Raw genomic sequence first — 26,396 nt, 5'->3', positions numbered from 1 at the left:
AGGCACTGGGCACAAGAAAAGGGAAAGAGCTCATCTTGCGCTGGGGTCTTTTTGGTGTCTCTAGGCAGCTAAAATTCTAGAATGTTATGTGTGTGTATGTGTATGCTCACACCAGGGCCTTTTTGCGTCTGGGTTATGTGGGTGACTTGGGAATTGAACCCAGGCCGGTAAGCTCTCTAAGTCAGCACGGAGCCCTTTTCCCAGACCATGACTGACCCCTTTCATAGCATGCAGATGGGCCAGTTGATCCACTTAAACTCTGCAGAGGGTGGTCACTTCCAAGCTGAGACGGCTGTGAACACAGAAAGCTCCTGGGTTTTCTCAGGGAGACTCGCGTCCTTTAAGGAAATTCCAGGAAGGACTGAGTGTCTGATCATAAGTGAAGAGCGTGTTTGGTTTTGTAAGAAGTTGCCAAATTGTCTTCCAAAATGGCTCGGCCATATTGCCCCCTGCCTACAATGAGAGTCCTCCTGGCTGCTCCTCGCCTGGCGAGCAACCTCTGCCTCCCAAGTGCTGGAAACACAGGCGTGCGCCACCATGCCTGCTGGGTTTGGCCATTTTAATAGGCATCTATCTCATTGATGTTTTAATTTGCCGTTCCCAGATGACATATGTGGTGGTTTGAATGAGGAGGGTTCCCACATGAGTGGATTAAATGCGTGGCCCCATGGACTCCGATGCTCAGTTGTGGACATAGATCAGTGATAGATGGATAGATGATAGACTCTGAGATACAGTATGGTAAATCTGGGAGAGGCGTATAAATTATGCTCATATTCCAGGTACCATAAGTCTGTTACACAACCAATCTGACCACAAGGGAAGCTGGGAAATCTTGGGAGAACAGCTGCTTCAGCCCCCTCATGGGACTGTTACAAGAGGTAAAAGAACAGCATGTATAAAGTGCTTTGGGGTGGTTGATGTCCCCCACAGCCTCATGTGCTTGGATTACCTGGTCCCCAGCTGGTGGCAATTTGGGAAAATGATGGTACCTTTGGAAGGTGGGGCCTTTCTGGAGGAGGTGTGTCACTGGGGCTGACCTTGAAGCTCCTAGTCCAGCCTACTGGGCCTTTCAGCGTTAGCCAACTCAGACGTCCTTCCTGCTGCTGTGGGCATGTGGTGCCACAACCCCTGCCCCACCATACTTCCCCACCAAGACGAGCTTCCCCCTTGGTCCGATAAGACCAAATAAACCCTTTGATCTCATCAGCTGCTCTGGTCAGGTGTTTTGCTCCAGTAATGAGAAGATAACTGCAATACACCTATGTCAGCTTTATTTAGATGTTCTTTTTTTAAAATATTATTATTTTATTTTATTGTTATTACTGTTGTGGTTTTCTGAGGTAGGGTTTTACTCTAGTCTTTGTAGTCTCAGGGTAGCCTCAAACTCGAACTCACGGTGATCCTCCAAGCTATGCCTCCCAAGTCCCGAGATTAAAGGTGTGTGCCACTACTGCACCTGGCTTTTTTTTTTTTCTCCGAGATATGGTTTCACTCTAGCTCAGGCTGACCTGGACTTCACTGTGTAGTCTTAGGGTGGTCTCAAACTCATGGCGATCCTCCTACCTCTGCCTCCCAAGTTCTGGGATTAAAGGTGTGTGCAACACACCTGGATATTTTTATTGTTTAGAGAGCAGCAGAGAGACACACAGAGAGAGAATTGGCACACCAGGGCCTCAGCCACTACAGTCAAACTCCAGACACTTGTGCCGTCTAGCAGGCATGTGTGACCTTGCACTTGCCTCACCTTTGTGCATCTGGCTTACATGGGATCTGGAGAGTTGAACATGGGTCCTTAGGCTTTGCAGGCAAGTACCTTACCCATTAAGCCATCTCTCCAGCCCAGATTTTCTTATTTTTGCTTTATATTTTCAAGCAGGAACTTTGAGATAGCAGGGAAATGTTGTGATTGTATATTTCATAAGCAAACCATGTCTATGAACTACTGATCCTTTCCTTCCTGTGCGGGCTGGCTCGGGGTGCTGACCACTGATGGACTGGCTGCTCTTTTTGTGATGGCCTTTACTGTTCTGGGAAGAAATGTCTTGAGCAGTCTCCGCACAGTCAGGCAGTGCCTAGCCGCAGCCCCTCCAGGTCTGGGAGCATGCGGACCGAGGCTGTTTTCTCCTGGGCTCATAGCAGTGCTGGGCATCCCGACCCGGCTGTTGACTCTTCTCTGTTCCTGATGTCAGTGTCCCTGCGTTTCTCCAGGCACACTTGATTTTGGCCTATCAGTCTAACTAACTCCTGAGGTATGGATGGAGTTCTTGGTCCAGTTTTGATCTTGGCCCTCATAAGGGATCTAAGAATGGCCATAATGCAGAGTGGGAGATGGGGTCCCCTTTGGAGACAACATTCAGTAAGAGAGGAGAACATACTTTTCTTATTTTTCTTTAATGCTTTTGATATACAAAGAATGGACCTTCACTGTAGAAAATTACTTAAACAACATAAAAAATAAGACAAAAATTACCTATAATTTTATTACCTAGAAGCAGTAACTATTAAAATATGTGTCTATTTTTTTCTGTAAAAGAGTTTGGGGCTGTGGAGATTTCTCAGTGGTTAAAGGAACTTGCTTGCAAAGGTTGATGGCCCAGGTTTGAGTCCCCAGTACCCTCATAAGGCCAGACACACAAAAAAGGTTTTAGTTGGGTGTGGTGGCGCACGCCTATAATTCCAGCCCTCAGGAGGCTGAAGGAAAAGGATTGTTTTGTTTCAGGCTACCCTGGGCTACAAAGTGAGACCCTGTTTCAAAACAAGAAACAAAAAATAGCCAGGCATGGTGGTATACACTTTTAATCCCAACACTCAGGAGGCAGAGGTAGGAGGATTGTCACGAGTTCGAGGCCACCCTGAGACTTCATAGTGAATTCCAGGTCAGCCTGGGCTAGAGTGAGACCCTGTCTTGAAAAATCAAAAAGAAAAAAAACTTGAAATATTTTGCTTTATATAACACATTAGAATCTTTTTAAAAAAATCATAGAGGATGGATTGGGAAGAAACGCTCTTGCTTGTAAAGGCTGCTGGTCTGGGTTCAACTCCTCAGCACACATATATGTAAGCTGGACACAGAAAGCAGCACAAACATCTGGTATTTGTTTGCAGTGGCAAGAGGACCTTATATGCCCATGCATGCACGTGCGCGCGTGCATACGCACGCACACGCAAGTAGATACATAAATAAAAATTCAAAGGTCGTCTATCCCCTTGTTTGCTTCCGCGTCCTCCGCGAAGTCATTCCGCTGTCACCACCAGGCAGCGCGTTGTTCGCGTGCAGTGTGACAACATTTGAGCCCTTTACCATCTGCAGTCTACATGGGGCGAACATTCTAGGTTGAGCCCTTGGACACACCCGTGACTTTCCCCAACCTGTACTTTTCCACTTCCTGTAACTGTGTGTTTCAGCTGGTCACTTTTATCAGAGGACACACCTGGCCCAGCTGGTCACTTAATGTAGATTAAAACTGGCGGAACAGGTTAAGTTTGCTGCTGTAAAGGGCTTCAACTCTCTGGCACACTGGGTGAGAGAACTGGCTTAGGCATTCGCTATGAGGAGAGGGCACCTTTGTGCTTGCCTGAGGCCCGGCAGCATAGAGTTGTGCGTGCGTGCTCTGTGTGTATGTGTGTGAAGTACGTGTGGAATGTGGAGGCTGTGCTATGTGGGGTATGCACATGCGTGTGTACCAGCACAAATGTTGGATATTTCCTTGACAAGGGGTCTCTCCCTAAACCTGGAGCTACTGCCCGTCAGCAAGCCCCAGTGATGCTCCAGTTCCTGCTCCCTCCACCCACCGCAGACTGGGCTTACACAAGTGCACGGCCACGCACAGCTTGTATGTGGGCTTGGGAGAGTGGAACTTGGCAGTCTCTGGCCAGAGATGTGCTCTTGCCTCAAGCATCAGCTGACAGTTCAGCTGTCTCCCAGCCCACTTTTTTTTTTTTTTTTTTTGAGAGTGTCACAGGTAGTCAAGGTTAGCCTTGAACTCACTATGCATCCAAGGATGATCCGGAACTTCTAAGCCTCCTGCCTACCCCTACATCACCAGGGATTATGAGCGTGCATCACCATGTCTATTTTCCTACAGTTCATGGGGAGGCTGACCCCAAGGCTTGGTGCAGGCCAGGGAAGCACTTTTTCCCACTGACCTACATCTTCAGCCTCGCTTACTATTTATAAAGCACACTCTACACATCCTAGTATAGCCGCCTTGGCAGGAGAGGAGAAGCTCTAAAGACACACACTTGTATTCCACCCCTGGGCTGTTGGAACAATGGAATCCAAACAATTAAAATCTCCCTGTCTCCCCTCTGCTCACAATCCCATGCTGGAGGAGGGGAGAGCTAGATCTCTGGAGCAGTCAGAGCGGGAGCTTGCCTCAGGGAAGAGGTTTCACACAGTCCAGACACTGCCATCGACACACTCCACTCCCCGAGGTTTGTTTCAGCTTTTCTGTAAAATTATAACACTATTGCCAGAATTAGAATGAGACAGTGGGCCACTCATCCTTGGTGAACCAATGAAGAGCGCCAAATTAACAAGGAAAACAGAAGAGTTGTGAACAATGTGGCCACGGAAGAAAGAGGGGCAAAGAGATCCAACGACCGCCCCCCCCAAGCCCTTCTTTAGGGTTCCGGCATGAAATTTAGGTTCAAGTCAGAGAGCCAGTGGCTGGGAAGATGGCTCAGCAGTGAAAGGCAATGCTTGCGAAACCTGCTGGCCCAGGTTCAATTGCTTCCCCAGGACCCATGTGAAGCCAGTTGCATGCAGCGGCGCCTGCATCTGGAGCTGGCTTGCAGCAGCAAGAGACCTTGGTGCACCTAACCTCACTCTCTCTGCCTCTCCCAGCCAATAAATGAAAATATATATTAAAAATGCATCACAAGTGGAAATTACTGCTCACAGCACACTTGGGACGCATTTTTAACTCGCAAGGGTTATTGCTTGTTTTGTCTCTTTTTAAACCTTTGCTGTCCTTTAAAAAAAAAACGATCTTTATCTCAGCCAGGCTTAACTGAAGTGTAAATATTGAAATATTGTTTCCAGCTACATGGTCGAATGGTGGGGATTCAGGGCTTACAGATGTTAATTCTAGAAACAGGCTGACAAAAAAAATAAAAAAATAAAAAATAAATAAAAAATCTTGCTATGAGCTTACAAGAAGTATAGAAAATGATTTATAACAAAAACTTAAAATAGAAGCACATAATCTTAATTTGTCATAAATACCGTTCAGATTTAAATGTATTGCAAGCCTTGATAACCCCATACTGCATAATAAACTTGGGTACTTTTAACTTCTTAAAATCTGTTATCCTGCGTATGTTTGTTCACGCCATTAATCCTAGCATTGGAGGCCAACCTGGGACTCCAGAGTGATCCCCAGGTCAGCCTGGACTAGAGTGAGACCCTGCTTCAAAAAACAAACAAAAACCCCTCACCCCATTAAAATAGCATGTTTGGTTCTACTGAATATGTTTCATACAATATTAAAATATTTTGAACACAGTACTCAGAGACAGCTGATCTAAAACAAGTACTTTAGAGAGATAATAAATATCTAAAATACTTTACTGAAAGTATACCTTGTTTATACGAGGCAGCATCCATTGAGTCATTAAAGTTTTAAGTCACACCGTTTTTGTATTGGCTATAGAGCTTTGGCGAAGGGAAAAGCATAAATGAGAGACCAGAAAATGAAACAGTGCCCTTCTCATTGTAAGCTTGGCCCAGGAATGCCAACGTGTTGGCTTTGGGATGCTCCGAGCTGACTCCACAGAGCTGCAGCCCGGTGCCCTGAGACCTGAGCCTTGAGGAAGACAGTCCTTATTTCACGGCAGAGATCCCCAACGGGAAACCACATAGGGAGCTGTACACTGGCTGGTTAGGACCGGCTTCCTCGGCATGATAGATCACAGGCCTGGACACCTTCACTGTAAGATACTCCCAAAAGGACTGCCCCAGCCCAGCCCAAGGCTAATGATGTCATTGTTTTCTATGGGGGGGGGGGCTCTTGGGTTCTTGTCTCTTTTTAGTAATTTATTATTTCAAGAGACACAGTTGGAGCAGAAATTTATTTATTTAAATTTATTTACCAGCCAGAGGCTGAGGTAGGAGGATTGCCGTGAGTTCTAGGCCACCCCGAGACTAGTGAATTCCAGGTCCACCTGAGCTAGAGTGAAACCTTACCTCAAAAACAAAACAAATCAAAACCAAATTTATTTCCTAAAGCTAGGCAAAGCAAACACCTCATGACAAGGCTGGAGCAGGCTGCTACGAGGTGGGTCATGCACTGGATCCACAAAAGGCTGGTGGCATAGGTTGTAAGGTGTAAGAAACCCGCTTGTACTTTTGCCCCGCTACGCCTGCAGTTAACAAATCTTAGCGACAACCCGAGTTTGGGAACAAAGGAACAAAAGCTCAGAGTAATCAGCATTGATTCAGGAAACTTTCTCTTTCTTTTTTCAGGCAAGCTCCTTGCCGCTGAGCGTCTCTCCAGCCCCCATATCTACGTTTTCACAGTAACCTCTCCCTGGCCCGATCGTCTTACTTCCCCTTCATCCCACTTCTCAGAACGTGCTCTGCAAGACTAGGGGTGCTTGGTTAAAACAGCCAACCCGAGGCCTCAACACGTGTCCAATGAAGTAGAATCTGTGACTAGAACTTGGACGTCTACATTTTAAATGAACTCCTTAAATGATGTTTAAGACCATTTGAATCTGACAACTCCGTTCTATATAAACTGATGATGTATTAGGCCAGAGGACCTCAGTCTTTGACTGAGTATCAGAAGCTCCCATGGAACTTAAATTGCCACATTCTTGGGCAATTAATTAATTAATTAACTAACTTTTTTCAAGGTAGGGTCTCCGTCTAGCTCAGACTGACCACACCATGCTTTCAAATGTGATTTGTTCTCCTCTGGAGCACCTTTCTTTGGTTTGGTTGTTGTTTTTTGAGGTAGGGTCTCGCTCTCGCTCAGGCTGACCTGGAATTCACTGTGAGGTCTCAAGGTGGCCTCGAACTCATGGTGTTCCACCACGCCCGGCTTCATTGTTCTGTTTTTCTTTTTCTTTTTAAATTTTTTTGCTTATTATTTATTTATTTGAGAGCGGCAGACAGAGAAAGGAAGAGGCAGATAGAGAGAGAGAATGGGCATGCCAGGGCCTCCAGCCACTGCAAACGAACTCCAGATGCATGTGCCCCCTTGTGCATCTGGCTAATGTGGGTCCTGGGGCATGGAGCCTCGAACCAGGGTCCTTAGGCCTCATAGGCAAGCACTTAACTGCTAAGCCATCTCTCCAGCCCCCATCGTTCTGTTTTTAATAAACCCATCTCTGCTTCATATTGGCTCACTCCGAAATTCTTTTCTTTGTCAATGCCCCAAATTTTCCCAAGTCTGCCTGGGTGGCCATCTCTGCAAAAACGCCCTTGGGCGGCCAGTAGGACTGTGGTGTGGAGCGGTGTCCCCACGGTAGACCCCTGGCGCCTCTCTGATAGTGGGGCTTCATGACGCAGGTTTTGTCAAGTCATCAGCTGTGCCGTGATGGGACTTTCTGATGATGGAGTTGTGCCATGGTCACCCACGCTCGCGTGAGCAACCTCTCGCCCGTGCTCTTAGAAGTGAGCCTGACAGCCTCCCGGGTTCCGAGTTGAGCTCGGATGGAGCTGTCACTGTAGCCTGTCACTCGTGCCTTGTCAAGGGTGAGTGGGTATTTCTTCGTATCTCACCAAGAAAGTAATATAATGCAAGTACACAAAAGAGCTTCCCCGCCCCCAAACCTGACCCAGAAGTTATAAAGCTCTCCGAGGGGAGACTTACCGTACGGCTCAATGAGCCCTGTCCTTCCGTTAGTGACATGAAATAGCGCATATTTCCAAAAGTGCCTTCAATTTACAAATCCATCGGAATTGATCTTTTCAGATAGACCAGGGCCCCAAATTCCATCAGGACTGGGTGGGCACACTCTAGGGTGAGGCCTCAGAATATAGACTCGGGGCTGTGTTTCAATGGTTTACAACGTGCAGTTCCATGGCCAGCTGAGTCTCCAAGAGGCTGGTGAAAAAAGTCAGTCTAAAGAAAGAAAAAAAAGTTCAAATTCTCTAACCCTGCCCTCTGGGTTGGGTCGGAGTTTGGATTAACAAACGCTCCAGGTGGTTCCAATGCATGATACCTGCAGCCTAAGGGAGTAGCCCCCCCTCTCCCCCCCACTGCAGGGACCTTGCGCTTTCAGGGGTGAAAGCCACTGCCGACACAACCCCTAGGCATCTGGCTTTAGAGAGAACCTTGAGGTACCACAGGTAGCGTACACTTGGAGGGAACTGTCAGTTCGCTCGCTCCAGCCCCAGGGCTGTTTCCCCAAGGCAGGATGGCCCGGCTAGAGCTCCAAAATCTGGGCCCCTGTCAGCGACTCGGCCAGCAGCTAGGGCTGGGCTTCCCAACTCCGTCCTTCTTTCTTCCGATTTGGCCCAGTTTTGTGCTGAGAGATCCGTTCTTCCCCAGTCTTAGTCTCTGGCTGGAGTCCACCAGCCAGGCGGGAGGCAGAGTGGAAAGACAGAGAGTCATAAGATACAAAAAGGTTCTCACCCAGGAATCCAGTTGGAGGATCTTGACAGCAGAGAAGCAAAAATCCCAGCATGATTAATTACATCTGCTTAAAGCCCTCTCGGCCCTCCAAGCTGTGACTCCACAATTTCCTGTGACTCTCACCAGAACCTTCCTGGTCTTAGCTTATCAGATAGCTGTCTAATCCAAGTCATCTTTACAGCTACCCTATAATGGCACTTATCAAAAGAGAGAAAAGGAGGGAGAAAAAAAAAAAGGTTTTTTGGCAGCATTTTGAAATGTGACCTGACAGCCACTCGGTGGTATATACGCTAATGCTGAGCATCAGGGTGACTCTCCCCGGAGGAGCCGTACCACACCTCTGCACATCTCAGTTTTCACAGCGCTACAGAGCCTTCGTCCACACTCACTCAGCTGAGCTTTCAGCTCTCCTCAGGTGCTTTCTTAACAGTATTATTAGAAACTCCGGCTCTGCTGGCTAGAAATGAAATTGATTTCTGAATAACTTTGAAATTTGTCCTATTTTTTTGTTTTTTGTTTTTTGGTTTTTTGAGGTAGGGTCTCACTCTAGCTCAGGCTGACCTGGATTTCACTATGGAGTCTCAGGGTGGCCTCAAACTCATGGCGAGCCTCTGCCTCCCAAGTGCTGAGATTAAAGGATGCGCCACCACACGCAGCCTAAATTTGTCCTATTTTTAAGGAGAGAGAAAAAGTGAGTGAGAGAGAGAATGGGTGGGCCAGGGCCTCCTGCCACTGCAAAAGAACTTAAGATGCATGTGTCACTTTGTGCATCTGGCTTTACCTGGGTACTGGGAAATCAAACCTATACTGTCAAGTGCTGGGACTAAAGGCGTGTGCCACCATGCTCGGTTTACAGAACCAACTTTTATTTTATTTTTAACTTTTTTGTTTGGTTTTTTTTTTTTTGAGGTAGGGTCTCACTCTAGCCCAGGCCAACCTGGAATTCACTATGGAGTCTCAGGGTGGCCTTGAATTCAAGGCAATCCTTCTACCTTTGCCTCCAAGTGCTGGGATTAAAGGCATATGCCACTACACCCGGCTTATTTTTGACATTTTTTTAAAGCTCCTGAAGAGGACTTCTTTTTTTAAATTTTGTTTAACTTTATTTATTTATTTGAGAGCGACAGACAGAGGGAGAAAGAGGCAGAGAGAAAGAGAGAGAGAATGGACACACCAGGGCCTCCAGCCACTGCAAACAAACTCCAGACACTTGCACCCCATTGTGCATCTGGCTAACGTGGGTCCTGGGGAATTGAGCCTCGAACTGGGGTCCTTAGGCTTCACAGGCAAGCGCTTAACTGCTAAGCCATTTCTCCAACCCTTATTTTTAACTTTTTATTGACAACTTTCATCAATATAGACAATATGCCATGATCATAATCCCCTCCCACCATTTCCCCTCCCAAATCCTCCCTCCACTGAATCACTTCTTTCCAAGTAGTCTCTCTTATTTTGATGTCATAATTTTTTCCTTTTTATGCAGGTCTTGTTAGAACCAGCTTTCAAAGATCAAGAAGAGAAAAAAATAAGGATGGAGAGATTGCTTAGTGGTTAAGGCACTTGCCAGCAAAGCTAAAGGACCCAGTACCCACGTAAAGCCAGATGCACAAGATGGCACATGCGTCTGGGGTTTATTTGCAGTGGCTAGAGGCCCTGGTGCACCCATTCTCTCTCTGCTCTCTATCTGCCTCTTTCCAACTCTCTCTCAAATAAGTAAATAAAATATTTAAGAAAAGAAAGTAGGTGACATCAATAAAGAGACTTGAGGGGCTAGATATGGATCGGCGGGGGAAGTACTCACGTGCAAAGCCTGGCAGCCTGGGTTCCCTCCCCGGTGCCCACATAAAGCCGTGTGCCCAAAGTGGCGCGCAGGCCTGACGTTCCTTTGCAGGGGCAGGGGCCCTGGCATGCCCATACCGTCTTTCTTTCACTCTCCTTGCAAATACGTAAATATCAACGACTGGACTCCATAAGCTCCTTTAACGAGAAAGACAGGAAGTGCGAGGTCACGAATACATGGAAACGGGGGTTCCAAGAAGCTCCATCACACGTCGTAAGAAGAGAAACGCGCTGCGAAGACAAGGCTGCCGACCCGGCGGGGAAGACGTGAGGCCGGGCAGGGAGACGGCGACTCGGACGGCACCATTGCCACCACCTCGCTCCCCTCTGCAGGCACGCTGCTCGTCATCCTGTCTTCAGTAACCAGGCCTCGAACACAACGCACAGCCACCTCCTCACGGAGTAGTCCTCGCGCTGCCTCCTGTTCTCTGTAGCCTGCACCTCTTCCCCAGCCTAATGTTCTTCTTTCCATTAAAACTCAGTCTACAGCTGCGCACGGTGGCGCACGCCCTTAATCCCGACACTGGGGAGGCAGAGGCAGGAGGATCGCCATCAGTTCGAGGCCACCCTGAGACCACATAGTGAATTCCAGGTCAGCCTGGGCTAGAGTGAAACCCTACCTCAAAAAACCAAGAAGAGGGCTGGAGAGATGGCTTAGCGGTTAAGCGCTTGCCTGTGAAGCCTAAGGACCCCGGTTCGAGGCTCGGTTCCCCAGGTCCCACGTTAGCCAGATACACAAGGGGGCGCACGCGTCTGGAGTTCGTTTGCAGAGGCTGGAAGCCCTGGCGCGCCCATTCTCTCTCTCCCTCTATCTGTCTTTCTCTCTGTGTCTGTCGCTCTCAAATAAATAAAAAAATAAAAATTAAAAAAAAAAACCAAGAAGAAAAAAAAAAAGAAAACTTAATCTAATAAAGCAATCAAAGAGAGGAACATAATTATAGAGCAAAATCCTGTCCATTATTCATAATAATAACTGGATGACTTGTAAATATGTCTTTGTCAAAGAAATTTAAAAATTAGAAGGTGCTGAGTTGAGGATGTGCTCAGTGGTTAGAGCACTTACCTAGCAGGCATGAGACCCTGGGTTCAATTTTTAGTACGAAAAAAATAAAAAGAATAAAAAAGGAGAAATTAAAAACTGTCCTAGTGTTGCTACTATTTTAGTATATTAATTTAAATTTCTATGATGTTCTGATTACATACTTCCACCCAATAATAGCTAAAGGAGGGGGAAACTTGATCCCAGGAGAGTCCAGCGTGCGTCATGTGCTGTGTAAGGAAGGTGCTGTGTTGAGAAACATCACCAGTTAAAACTGTAAAGTCTGTGTCAGCAGGATCTAATATTAATCATAATCATGCCCACTATGTAAAGAACATTCGAATGAATTTAGTTGGGCAGAAATTTTGGAACCTGAACTTTCTTGCATGATGATGCTACTTGCTCAGAGAGAAATGCCTGTAAGTGGCTTGAAGTCAGCATGAGTTCAAGTCCTTCCAGGGCCTGTAGGGTTAGCATATCTTTGCTGGCTTGGGGATCCTCTCTACCCATATTATCTTATGTCTGACAATAATCCAGATCTGTTAGTATATAAAATTTAGGTAACCTTTTATTTATTATTCATTTTTAGAATTTAAAATTATTTATTTATTTATGAGAGAGAGAGAGAGACAAAGAGGCAGACGCACAGAGAATAAGTAAGGGTCTGCCAGAGCCTCCCGCCACTGCCGATGAACTCCAGAGCCATGCACCACTTCGTGCATCATTGTATGTGAGAATCGGGGAATCAAACTCGGGCCGCCAGGCTTTGTGAACAAGTCCCTTTAACCACTGATCCATCTCTCCAGCCAGTAGCCTGCCTTTTAAAGAAGGGTTGCTAGTGTTGGATCACTGCAGTAAATACAGACGGCTTTTCATTGCTGGTGGTGGAGTGGAAGGGAAATGGAGAGGGATTTGTAGAGAAAATGTAATGTGTGGACTTCAAATGCATTTGTGAGATAGGCCCTTTCAATATTGTCTCTTGCCTGGCTTCCCTGGCACAGAGCTACTGGGTAGTCATGGGCCTCTTTTAAAGAGTCACCGAAATTTTAAAATTTGTCTTTCATTGTAAAAAAAAAAAAAAAAAAGAGCCGGGCGTGGTGGCGCACGCCTTTAATCCCAGCACTTGGGAGGCAGAGGTAGGAGGATTGCCATGAATTCAAGGCCACCCTGAGATGACAGAGTTAATTCCAGGTCAGCCTGGACCAGAGTGAGACCCTACCTTGAAAAACCAAAAAAAAAAAAAAAAAGGTTTCTTACCAAAAGGAATTTCAAATTAGTTTAAAGGAAGGAGAGTTTTGGAGAACTATGTAAAAAGAAACTGGAAACACTTCACACATAAAATGAAGCCTCCATTACAGGATGTCCATTATCAAAATAAATACAGACAGTTATTTCCACGGTTCCTCATTAAGAGAGTCAGTGAAAATAGCTGAAATTAGTTTACAAATTTTAAAGTATTTATTTACTTGCAAGCAGAGAGAGAGAATGGGTATGCCAGAGCCTCCAGGTGTTGCAAACAAATTCCAGATGCATGTGCCCCTTTCTGCATCTGGCTTTAAGTGAGTACTGGGGAATTGAACCTGGGTCATTAGGTTTTGCAGGCAAGTGCCTTAACTGCTGAGTCATATCTCCAGCCCCTGAAATTATTTTAATAATATGCTTTTCTTAATTAGCTTTATTGATAATATTACTTCAACATGCAGCCATTATTAAAAACAAACATTGTGTGCGTGTGTGCGTGCGTGTGTGTGTGTGTGTGTGTGTGTGTGTGTGCTGTCTTAGAAGCACCGTGTGTGTTGTGGCATTTTAGCACCCACCATTTGGGACTAGCCTCATTGCACGTGCTTGCTGTGGCCAGTGGCTCGTGCGCTGGGCAGCACCGCTCTCCAGTCATGCATTCCCAAAAGGAAGAAAAAGGTTGTAAATAGACTCTGAAAGCTTGAGGTCAAAAGTTGGCTTATCTGAACCATCAGTAAGCACAGCAGCTTTATCTGCTGGTCGGACGGCCAACAAGAACGGCACCGCTGAGCTGAGACAATTTCATGACCTGCTGGTTTTGGGGGGCGGGGGCGGTCACTAAACAGAAAACATGTTTTCTGCCTGAAGAATCGTTTCCATTAGCTATGACGGTTGGGGGATTTTCCTGTGCGAGGCATCTAGTAGTTTTCCTCACCCCGATTCCCAGCACGTGCAGAGCAGCAACTGAGATGTGTCTCCTGAGCAGCGTGGGAGCTTCTGGGGTGCACATGGGACAGCCTGCACGGCGCAGGGGCCAGCAAAGCGGAGCGGACCCCGTCTGCTCCGCGATGCGAAGGGCCCGAGCCCACCACAGCTAAGTTCTGATTAACTGAGCGCATTAAAAGAGTGCGTCTCTTCCTCCCAATGCGCCCAGCTCCTACTGACTGCAAGGGCCTTACTAGGCTGATCCAGTTCACTGTCTCTGCAGGTTGTTCCAACCTCATCTGCAACCACTGCATTCAGCAGCAGCGCCTTACAGTTATGAAAAGACATGGCCAGGCATGGGCAGCCGGGTTTGGGTGGGGGCTCAGCTCCAGACCCCCTGTTGTCCCCACCCTGAGACATGACCACCGCTGGGCTGGGCTGTGGCCCACCCTGCTCTTTAGGATGCCTGCCCAGCGTCTACAGAGTTCAAACTGCACCCAGGGACACCGTGCTCGACTTTCAGAGGATCACCAATGACGCCTGTGCTGTGGTTGTTACCGTGAAGGGGACGACCTGAAAATTTTCCAACCCGGCCAGTTCTCCAAAGATCTGTGCGCTGTCACCTTGCCAGCTCAAGCCGAGGCAGCCACACCTGGCCTGTCTCACTTCTGAAAAGGTGACATTTTAGCAGTCTGTTTATAAAACTGCCAAAGGAACATTTATTATGAGGTGTCAACACAGGAGGAAGGGAGAGAAACGTTTGCCATCAGGCTCTCGGGAGCTCAGAAGCGTGTGTCCTGGTGGCTTCGGCGGAGGACTGCGTGTAACAGAGCTGGGGTGGATTCTCACAGCTGGGCCCAAGGCATTAGTCAAAGGAATACGCTGAGGGGACATTTGTCTAACTATAGTAGATGATCAGAGTTTAAAAAGTCAAGGAATTGCTGAGCTAAAATTCTTCTGGCTACATAGATTTGACCCCAGCAAACTTGACAGGCCGCTCATGACCAGAAAGCAGGCATTTCCTCCGACAGGCCAGCAGAACGGAAGCACGGGTTTTTAGGAGAATCATAGGGTTTCTCTGGTGATCTGTCCAGGGTGCTCTCTCCCAACTTGTTGGTGCCTCTCTGGGAAATACCAGAACCAGAAATCAAGGTGCTAAAGAAACCAACGTCAGAGAAAACCTAAAAGTAATCTGAAAGCAGCCAGGTGTGGAGGCACACGCCTTAAATTCCAGCACTTGGGAGGCAGAGGTAGGAGGATCGCAGTGAGTTCAAGGCCAGGATGGTCTACAGTGAGACCCTACCTCACACACACAAAAAAAAAACAATAAAAAAAACAGTAACAATGATAATGATCTGAAAACTCTGGCTGTGGTCACTAATGCTAGACAAATTTAGCATCTGTCATCTTGTTCCCCTGGAGGTCATAAGCGGTGTGGCACATTTCAGAAAGCAGGGAGATAAGCTCTACTGGAAAGTTGGTCCTGGGTCACACCATTCCCGTGCAGAGGGTACAAAACAGACAGGTGCCCCCCGCACTCGCCTCAGTCAAATATGGATGACCAGTGCAGGGCCCGGGCCCAGTATAGGCGACAGCCATGCCCCCTGCCCCCCCACCCCTTCAGCCAGGAAACAGACAGAGACAAATGTCATGTTGTCCTGGGACTAGAGAGACAAACACCTTACGACCCACCAGTCAGTACCACCGCCCGGCTAGGACAGAGGGGTGGAAGAGGACTGCAGACAAGCCCCTCAGGGACATATTTATTTGGGCAGCTACTTTCCCCTGCCCCCCGCCCCAGGTCATGGGCACCTTGAAGACAACAGGCATATTTTAAGTTCATCTTTTAAGGCAGTGTGTCTTTTTTTTTTTTTGTAATTATGAAAGAAATGCAATCTTACTGTAGAAAATAGAGCACATTTTAGATTTTGGAGTCCTGTGAGTCATAATCAGTGCTCCATAAATCATGCTGAAATAGCATAAAGAGAGGAAAGAAAGAAGTGACAGGCAATCAGTTACCGTGGCTTCAATCTCATCGTTAAAATGGACATAATTAAGCCTTGGCCAAGAGGGGACCAAGAGTCCTGAGAGGCAGGCAGTGCTCCTCAGGGGGCTTCAGACGCAAAGGTGGCCTGTGGCTCTGGCTGCCACCCCACCTCTGGACTCGGGAATTTATGGGAGGTGAATTTGCCATAAAAATGAGGAACTGAGATTATGTGGCCTATAGAAGAGCAGCCTTGGGAACAATTTAAGAATTATCATGCAAACACTATATCCACTATAAAAAGTAATGTGTGCTTATTAGAGAAAGACTAGAAAATGAGGATGAAGCCCCTTGAGTTTTAGCTCTGCAGATATTTTAACACCTTCTCTCCAAGCACATTTTCTAAACATGATTTTTTTGTAATTTCTTCTTTTTCATCATTGCTCAATCTATGAGGGAAGCAAGGCTCATCAGTGCTGACAAAACCCATTTCGTGGGGGCTTTATTAGCACTGAGAGAGAAGGAATGGGAGAGAATACAATAGGCACTATGCACAGGGTAGGTGACATTGTTTCTTTTGAATCAGCTTTATTTGAACCATAAAGTATGTCTGAGTGTCCTGGGTCAAGACACAAAACAAACTGTTAACTGTGTATGGGGTCAAAAGGTTTGAGAAAAATCTTACCTCATATTTTTTCTTACTGGTTTCATTAACTAATTTTATAGAAACGTGGTTCTAGCTGGGCATGGTGGCACACATCTTTTATCCCAGCACTTGGGAGGCAGAGATAGGAAGATTGCTGTGAGTTCAAGGGCAGCCTGAGACTCCATAGTAAATTCCAGGTCAGCCTGGGCCAGAGAGAGAGACCCTACCTTGAAAAACAACAACAAAAGGAAAAATGCTTCTATATGGTTATGTATTAATGAAAATGCCATCATTATGAGTCCATTTCTTTTTTCTTTTTCTTTTTCTTTTTCTTTATTTATTTGAGAGTGACACAGAGAGAGAAAGAGACAGAGAGAGAGAGATTGAGAATGGGCGCGCCAGGGCCTCCAGCCACTGCAAACGAACTCCAGATGCGTGTGCCCCCTTGTGCATCTGGCTAACGTGGGTCCTGGGGAACCGAGCCTCGAACCGGGGTCCTTAGGCTTCACAGGCAAGCGCTTAACCGCTAAGCCATCTCTCGAGACCTATGAGTCCATTTCTTGTCACTAGTCATGAGTGAGCTTGTATTTCCTTTGGTGAGAATGCAGAGGATGTCATCTTCTCCCTTTATCGTCACCAATTCTCTGCTTTCCTTACTTCTTGCTGAGTAAAGTTATCAGTAAGCAAACCAACAAGCCCATCACAGCCTGCCGCCGCCTAGCTCTGTATCGCCATGTCTCTGCCAGCCTGTGGCAATGTTTCTTAAGTAGACAATGTGTACCCCTAAAACCATCTCATCTGATAGATACACTTGGCATTAAGTGACCTTGCATAGAAAGGACGTTTCCATGACTGTTCCTTTTTTTTTTTTTCTTTTTCTTTTTTTTCCTAGGTAGGGTCTCACTCTGGCCCAGGCTGACCGGGAATTCACTATGTAGTCTCAGGGTGATCTCAAACTCATGACGACCCTCCTACCTCTTGAGACCTGGGATTAAAGGCATGTGCCAACACACCTGGCTGACTGTTCCTTTTTTTCATGGTTTGTTTTTGTTTCTTTGAGACAGGGTCTCACTCTGTAGCCCAGGTGTATCTCACATTTATGGCAATCTACCTGCCTCAACCTCCTGAGTGATGGGACTACACACATAAGCTTTGTAATGATTTATTTACTTATGTGTGTGAGAGAAAGAAAGAGGTAGAGAGAGAGAAAGAGAAAGCAAGAATGGGTGCGCCAGGGCCTCTAGCCATTGCAAATGAACTCCAGACGCATGCACCAGCCCGTGTGCATCTGGCTTACATGAGTACTGGGGAAGAGAACCTGGGTCCTTTGCCTTTGCCAGCAAGTACCTTAACCACTAAGCAGGAATCTCTCCAGCTCACATAAGCTTGTTTGTAAAAGATTTTAGCTGGGCGTGGTGGCGCACGCCTTTAATCCCAGCACTCGGGAGGCAGAGGTAGGAGATTGCCATGAGTTTGCGGCCACCCTGAGACTCCATAGTGAATTCCAGGTCAGCCTGGGCTAGAGTGAAACCCTATCTCGAAAAACCAAAAAAAAAAAAAAAAAATTTATTTAAGAAAGATTCTCACATACTAAAACAAAAGTTTGAAGTATGAATAGAAGATAGGTCACTTAGATGATAAAGGTTGTATTCCTTAATCTAATAGTCTATATTTGAAATTTTATATGCACTTAGCAATAGGTTCTGGCAAGCTCTCGCTTTAATTTTCCAATGATTTCATGGGTAGGTTTGTCTGCAGAAGAGGAAGGGGAACAAAGTCCCTGTTTATCAAGATAGTCTTTCTTTTAACACCAGCAATGAGAGCCCTCAAACATGGATTTCCCCTCCCTATTTAAGAGCGCTCTCTCTTGATTGATACTTAATGCTTATAATGACCACAAGGGACACATTTTGTCTACATCCATATAAGTTGCTTTCATTTAAAAGGTTCAATGTTATAGCCCTAAAGGGCAATTCATTTAGTTAGCTGCCTCTGGTCAAAACAATAACAGTTCCTGGACACTTTAAAAGAGTATCGATCATTCTTTTTTAAAGTGCCCAGGAACTGTTATGGCATTAGCAGAAAGGCAGATGAAACCACTCTGTGTATCATAAAAATGCTCTCAATTAGAACTGAAAGAGCTTTCCTTACACCATCAGTAAGGCCCTCCCTCCATATCCGTTTTCCCTTCTGCAAAGTTTGTCTTTGCTTCCTCACAACTTTTTAAATTTTAATATTTTATTTATTATTTATTTTGTGGGAGAAAGAGGCAGAGAGAGAGAGAATGGGCATTCCAGTTCCTCCAGCCCCTGCAAACAAACTTCAGAAGATGAATGCACCACCTTGTGCATCTGGCCTATGTGGATACTGGAGAATTGAACCTGGGTTCTTAGACTTTGCAGGCAAGTGCCTTAACCACTAAGCCACCTCTCCAGCCCCTTCCTTGAGTCTTTTAAGGGTAGATCACAGAGGATGGTGGTAAAAATGAGGACATGTGGGACTCACAGGAAATAGCTTCGGTTCTTTTTCCAGACAGTAGTTCGCACAATTCCCAGAGATTCTAGACACATGATAGAACTCACTTCCTGTCAGAGGAGGCTGCGGATTCAGGCTTCACCTTATAAATTTGGAAGATATACGAATTCAGTGCCTTGCATGGTCTCTGATTAACGTGTGGTCACTGGGAATGCAGATCCCAGGCCATACGGCTTTGTCCTGTCACTGAACAGCTGTGTGACCTCAGGTGAGGGACTTAGCCTTTCTCTACTCAGCCTAGTCCTCTAAAAAGTGCATTAGGACAGTGTTATTGTGATTGGGCCCTGGACATCCTACTTCCTGTGGCCCACTTCTAGCAAAACAAAATGAGACTGGAGCAGTTAATGGGCTCAGCAGTTAAAGGCACTAGCTTGCAAAGCCTGATGGCCTGGGTTCGATTCCCCAGTGCCCACCTAAAGCCAGATGCACAATGTAGTGCAGGCATCTGGAGTTCCTTTGCAGTGGCAAGAGGCCCTGGTGCACCCATTCTCTCTCTCTTTCTGCCAAAAAAAAAAAAAAAAAAAAGTAGGAGACACAGGTTGATGGAAGAAATGGTTTTATCAAGGTTTGTGCTGGGAAGATGGGGTAGAGACTCCATCTCAAAGAAAAGTGTTCTCCATGTTTGAAAGGCGAAAGGTCTTGGGTTGTTGTGGGATAATGGGTAGAAGATTCCCACACTTGGCTGAGGTCTTTGTCCCCAGCCAGGTTCTTCAACTGTGGGGTCTGGAGGGCAAAGACTTGCTCTATCCTTTTCTTGAAAATTAGCTGAGGCCCACCTCTTGTGTCCTTGTGAACACACTGTTTGCATGTGAAAAATGAGATAAACAAAGGGAGAAGAATGACACGGGCCTCATCTTGGAATTTGGAGTAGAGCCCTGTGACCAGGAGAGTTACAAACTACACAGTCGGGATGCAGGGAGGTAGCATGGCTTTGTGTACATTGCACATTGTGCACTGATACCAAGGGAAGGTCGTTTCCTCTTGGAAAAGCATGGTTGGTATTTACAAGTTCATTTCAAAATGTTTTTATTAATTTGCAAGCAGAGAGAGGTAGAGAGAAGAGACATAGACAGAGAGAACGGGCATACCAGGGCCTCCAGCCACTGTGGATGAACTCCAGATGCATGTGCCCCCTTGTGCATCTGGCGTGGGTACGAGGAATCGAACCTGGGATGTTTGACATTGCAGACAAGTGCCTTCACTGTTGAGCCATCTCTCCAGCCCTGCAGGTTTATTTGTGTGCTCTGTCTTGCTTTAATTTTTAAATCTATTTTGCTACAGTATCTTGTAGGGATGTTATAAATTAGTTAATACTATACTCACACACATGGCAATGCCTTGGATATACAGAGAGTGCCATGCATATCCCTATCATTACCTCTCTCTTAGATTCAGGTATGTCTTGTCAGGCATGGTGGTGCACGCCTTTAATCTCAGCTCTCAGGAGGCAGAGGTAGGAGGATTGTTGTGAGTTCAAGGACAGCCTGAGACTACAGAGTGAATTCTAGGCCAGCCTGGCTAGAGTGAGACCCTACCTCAAAAAACAAAAAACAAACAAACAAACAACAACAAAAAATATATATATATGCACACACATAGATAGATACATACATACATAGATTCAGGTATGTCTCTTCCCAACATCCTCAACCTGCAGGTACCCCACCAGCTAATTTTCTATCCCATTCTTGGATGGAACCTTCAGTTTAGCAACAAAGCTGGTTGGGTGTGGTGGCTCACAACTCAAGTTTGAGGCCAGGCTTGGCAACAAAGTGAGATCCTAATCTTAAAAAAAAAAAAAGGAGGTGTACTTAGCGCACAAAGACTGTTCTAGTAATGGAGACTCCCAAGGCGAGGCTTAACTTCCTGGGATGGGAGAAGTGGGGAGGATTTCAGAAGCTCACTGTAGCCAGCCCAGTTTGGGGGTGATTGAGAGGGTATGCAGCCCCACTAATGATCTGCATTTGCGATGTTGCTATTTTCCTCTTTCAGAAGCTTAGTTTAGCCATTGTGGCTTTCAGCTTGCGCCCAGGCTAACCCTAACCCCTGCATCGCCGAGCGGGCCTCGATCGCGGGCTCAGCTGGTTGGGGAGTGTTCCGGACAGCGTCTTCCATTTCCGTTATTTCCCGGTTTGCCGGTGTGTTCCAGAGTGATCATCTCAGTCTCCCCTAGTCTGTGGCCCTCGTTTTCTGTTCTGTATGTACGTTTGAGTGCGTATTCATGCGTGTGTGATGGCTCGTCCGTCTGCAGGTGTGCACGGGGCCAGAAGATGATCTCACGTGTCCTTGCTCAAGAATGCCACCCATGTCTTTTTGTTTTGTTTTTTGGTTTTTTGTGTGTCTTGCTTTATCCCAGGTTGACCTGAAATTTACTGTGTAGTCTCAGTCTGGCTTCATAATCACAGCGATCCTCCTACCTCAGCTCCCCAAGTGCTGGGATTAAAGGCATGCACCACTATGACTGGGTTGGTTTTTATTTGTTGTTGTTGTTTGTTTGTTTTGAGACAGGGCCTCTTACTGGCCTGCAGCTATCACAGGGGTTGGAGCTGATGGATTTGCAAAGGGTGCTATTTAACAGTGTACTTCTTTTATGGATTTCCAAAGTTCTTTAATTTCTCTCTTTGAGATAAAGCTTATTGTTCCTTTTTATTTTATTTTATTTTTGTTCATTTATTTATTTGGGAGAGAAAGAGAGAGAATGAGCATGCCAGGGTCTCCAGGCACTGCAAACAAACTCCAGATGCATGTGCTATCCTGTGCACCTGGCTTACATGAGTACATGGGGAATTGAACCTGGGTCCTTAGGCTTCACAGGCAGGAGAAGACCAGAACTCAGCAGGAGCTGACCTCACCCATGCGAACTCACCAGCAAAGGGCAGTGTCTCCACTATGCATGCACGTCGTTCCGGAGAAAGGGTAAGGAAGCATAAAGTTGAGAAATAGGCAACATACATAACCTTCTACCCCTGCTGGGGCCCTACAGAGCAAAAACCCTGATATGAGGAAAGGGTTGATGTCAGCTTGCAGTTTCGTGGGGACGTTTTATCCTGGTGGAAGAGCCTGACAGAGCAGACACCCAGCTCACATCTTCACCCATCAGCAGCAGGGCAGGAGCAGCAAGAGTGAGCTGGCCCATGAGCACCCCACAGGGCTGGGCTCAGCAACCTCCCCATGACACACCTCCTCCAGACAGGCTCCATCTCCAAAGGATACACCAGCTGGGGATTGTGTATGAGGCTTAATCCTAAGCACCAGAAGCTGTGGGACCCATTTATTTAGAACCCCAAATAGACATGGCCAGAGGAGAATCTCTCCATCACATATCATAGTTAAGACATCAAAATTACAAAGCAAAGAAACAATACTAACAGCTGTAAGGAGAAAACACCAACTGTCATAAAGAGGCAAAAACATTAGATCTGGTGTCAGCAACCCTAGAAGCAAAGGCATTATGGGATCACACACTTCAAGCCTTGAAAGTAAATAATTGTTAATTAAAATTTTATATCTGGTAGACACCTTTAGTTCCAGCACTTGGGACACTGAGGAGGAAGATCACTGTGAGTTTGAGGCCAGTCTGGCTGTATGGAGTGAGTTCCAGGTCAGCCTAGGCTAGAGTGAGACCCCACCTCAAAAAAAAAAAAAAAAAATATATATATATATATATATATATATATATATATATATATATATATATATATCTTGTTATATCCAGCAAAATTTTCTATGAAAATAGATAGAAAATAGGAATATTTCAAGACAAACACAATTAGGACAATTTAGCAAACAAGCAATTAGGACAATGAAGGCAGCACTGTAGAAAAATCTTAAAAGAACAGTATACAAAGAGAAGGAAGAGAGACAGTTTTACGCACAAGAATGCAGGAAATAATATATTCCATGAAACCAACAAATGAACAGAATCAACAACAAACCAGCAAACATCCAACATCCAGGAGAGGAAGAAAAGAACTATTAATTAACCAATTAGCCAGGCAACAAGCAACATCATAAACAACCGCAAACCCTTCTCAGCTTCCAATAACTTCCAGTGCAAGTGGCCTCAATTCACCAAATAAAAGGCACAGATCAGGGGCTGGAGAGATGGCTTAGCACTTAAGGGACTTGCCTGCAAAACCTAAAGACCTGGGTTCGATTACCCATACCCAAGTGGAGCCAGATGCAAAAGGTGGTGCATGCATCTGAAGTTTGTTTGCAGTGGCTAGAGGCCCTAGTGTGCCCATTCTATCTCTCTCTCTCTCTCTGTTCCCTCTGTGCTTGAAAAATCAATAAAAATAAAAATAGCTGGGCAGCCGGGAGTGGTGACTCACGCCTTTAATCCCAGCACTTGGGAGGCAAAGGTAGAAGGATTGCTGTGAGTTCAAGGCCACCCTGAGACTACATAGTGAATTCCAGGTCAGCTTGGGCTACAGCGAGACCCTACCTCAATAATAATAAATAATAAATAAATAAATAAAATAAAAGACATAGGTCAGAAAGCACAGAGTTGGAACCATGCAGACCAAGGACATGTTAAGGAGGGACCATTAGCTGGGACAGTGATGGGACTCTGGCCGTTTGGAAAGGCTAAAGGCCAGAGACAAGGCCGACAGCCCAGCTGTGCTGGTCACAGAGCCCAGACCCTCCAGGCACAGCTGCTTTGAGAGGCTGACAGGACACAGCCTTCCTCTCCTCACAGCCCTGCCAAGGGTTGCCCCCTCTGCTTCCAGATAGCAAAGCCTGAAACAGAAGGGCGAAAGAGCTATGGGGGAGCAAGTACCAGCTGCCACACCGCATACTAAATAGCTTTATTGTTCTCCCAGACACCCCTTATCTAGGAATGTCCTTGAGCCTTCAGACATCTGCCTCAGCCAGAAACATAAGAAAACATAGCGTCTCTAAGTCTACTTAGGTGATGTCCGCTGACCTTGGACCCATTTCCTCGTGGCATAACACCCTCCCACCCCAACTCTCTCACGGGGAGGGTCAGCACTTCCTGGCTACATAGTGAGTTCCAAGTTCTTCACCAGATCTTAGCTAGTAACTCCCAGACAAATACTATCAAGAGAGGGTTGGTTCCAGTTGGTCTATGTCATAAAGACCCATCAAGATCAGGAAGAAGATCAACAACCACTCTGACACCAAAAGAATGTGGAGTTGCTATATTAATTTCAGAATAGATTTCACAGCAAGTGAAAGTATCAGGGATACAAAAAAAAAAAAAGGGATATTGTCAGGTTGGAGAGATGACTTAGCAGTTAAGGCACTTGCCTGCAAAGCCTAAGGACCCATGTTCAACTCTCCAGAAGATCCCATGTAAGCCAGACACACAAAAGGTGAGGCAAGTGCAAGGTTGCACATGCCCACTAGGTGGTGCAGGCATCTGGAGTTTGATTGCGGTGGCTGAGGCCCTGAGTACCCAGTCTCTCTCTCCCCCCCCAAAAAAGTTATATCATAATAAATTATGATGCAAAATATCAAAGAAAAACTCAGTAAGAAAATGAACAACTCAATTAAAATGTGGACAAATCCTGAATTGGATATTTCAACAAAAAATAATATATAGGGCTGGAGAGGTGGCTTAGCAGTTAAGCACTTGCCTGTGAAGCCTAAGGATCCCGGTTCAAGGCTCAATTCCCCAGGACCCACATTAGCCAGATGCACAAGGGGGCGCATGCGTCTGGAGTTCGTTTGAAGTGGCTGGAGGCCTTGGCGTACCTGTTCTCTCTCTCTTTTCCTCTCTCTCTCTCTCTCTCTCTCTCTCTCTCTCTCTGTCTCTTTCTCTCTCTGTCACTGTCAAATAAATAAATAAAAATAAACAAAAAAAATTTTAAAAAATATATACATAGCCAGGTGTGGTCGCACATGCCTTTAATACCAGTGCTCAGGAGGCAAAAGTAGGAGGATTACCATGAGTTCGAGGTGTGCCACCATGCCCAGTGACTGCTTAATCTTTAAACTTAATGTTTCATTTTTTTAGCAATCTAACCTAGAAAGGTACAGACTCATAAATCCCAATGGAGAGCCATGATGATCAAAATATATTATCTACAGGTATGGAATTTGTCAACAAGAAATTTAAAATGCTAATAGTCTTCTCACGGTTGGGAGGCTTTGGGCTATGGGGTGTTTGCTTCCTGAGAGAGTGACATCGTGCCCATGTCCCCATGATTTCTCTTTGAAATGAGATTTACTTCAGGGAGTTAAACGTAACCCCAAACCTTTCCTTTTCCCAGTTTAGTCCTCTTCTACTTTGCTAAGATGGTTAACTTTGGTTATAGTGAGGGAAGGGATCCACGTCCCTGCACTGTGGTCAGCTAGGGTCTTACTGTGTCGGTTGTCACCCTCTAAAGTGCCCATCAGGAGCCATCACGTCCTCTCATGTGGGTCCGCATTGACCTTTTTGCTGTGACAGCTTCAAAACTCACCGCCAGAGCTTACCTGATGGCTGTAAATACGGTGCCATAGTCTAGGTTAAAAATGCCTTTTGGATGTAGGCTCAGTGGTTAAAGGCACTTGTTTGCAAAGCCTTCTGGTCTTGGCTCAATTCCCTAGTACCCATATAAAGCCAGATACACAAAGTGGTAGGCATGCAGTGTGGCTTCTTCCAGCTTTCTGTCAGCTGGTCTACATGGAGGAGGTTATCAGCTCAGCTCCAGCAGGGTTTCTCAGTGGCCTTGCAGCCCAAGTGTGTGGAGTCTTCAGCAATAGGGTCTTACCATCTATTCCTGGTGGGAAACCAAGGGACTCGGCAATGGCCTGGAATGTTTTAGGGGCATCAGGGATCTCCCTGGCCAACAACTCACTGGAAGGTATCCCAGCCATCCCTAGCATTGAAAATTTTCTAGTAACAATCTATGGCTCCTGAGACTTCCATTGTCCACAGAAGTAGGCTTCCATATGTCTTATTTATATCCCCTTAGATTTTGATTAGCCCTCCCTCCACCTTTCCTTTATTCAGTCTCTTCCCCTGACCTCATTTAGGCCTTTTCACCCCCATTAATCTGTTCTACTCACATATATACAATATCATCCTCTTAAATACTGCCCTCAAAAAAAAAAAAAAAAGTGGTGCGCATGTCTGGAGTTTGTTTCCAGTGGCAATGGGACCTGGTGCCCCTATTCTGTCCCCCTCTCTTTTCTTGCAAAGAATAATTTTTAATTAAAAAAATATTGCATTCTTTTTTGTGTTAATTATTAAGTTATGATATTTACTGAGGGAAGTACAGAGCCAAAGAAAGGCACCCACATGGCTAGAGATCCTACATGGAGGGCCTGGGAAAACCATGGAAAGAAAAGAGAGAAAAGAAAGTTTAAAGAGTTTCTGCCTTTGGGGAGCTAGAGGGGATAGAGAGCCCATGTGGAGAATAAGGAAGTTCCTAAGTGGTCAGGCAGCTCAAAGAGAGTGCCTCCCTTTGCAAAGGTATTTATAACCTTATAGCGGTGGCCCCCTTCTGCTGGCTCAGGTGAACCAAAGTGACAGCTGCTTAGGGTTAGGGCTAGGGGCTGTCTCGGGAGCAGGCTAGACCTGAAACCAAGTTCTGGGGACTGAACTTGACGAATTACAATGTTTAAATCAAAGAACTCCCTTCCAGGTGGGCT

The sequence above is a fragment of the Jaculus jaculus genome, chromosome 12, assembly GCF_020740685.1.
Source record: "Jaculus jaculus isolate mJacJac1 chromosome 12, mJacJac1.mat.Y.cur, whole genome shotgun sequence".
Taxonomy (NCBI): Eukaryota; Metazoa; Chordata; class Mammalia; order Rodentia; family Dipodidae; genus Jaculus; species Jaculus jaculus.
Note: the sequence above shows the minus strand (reverse complement) of the source record.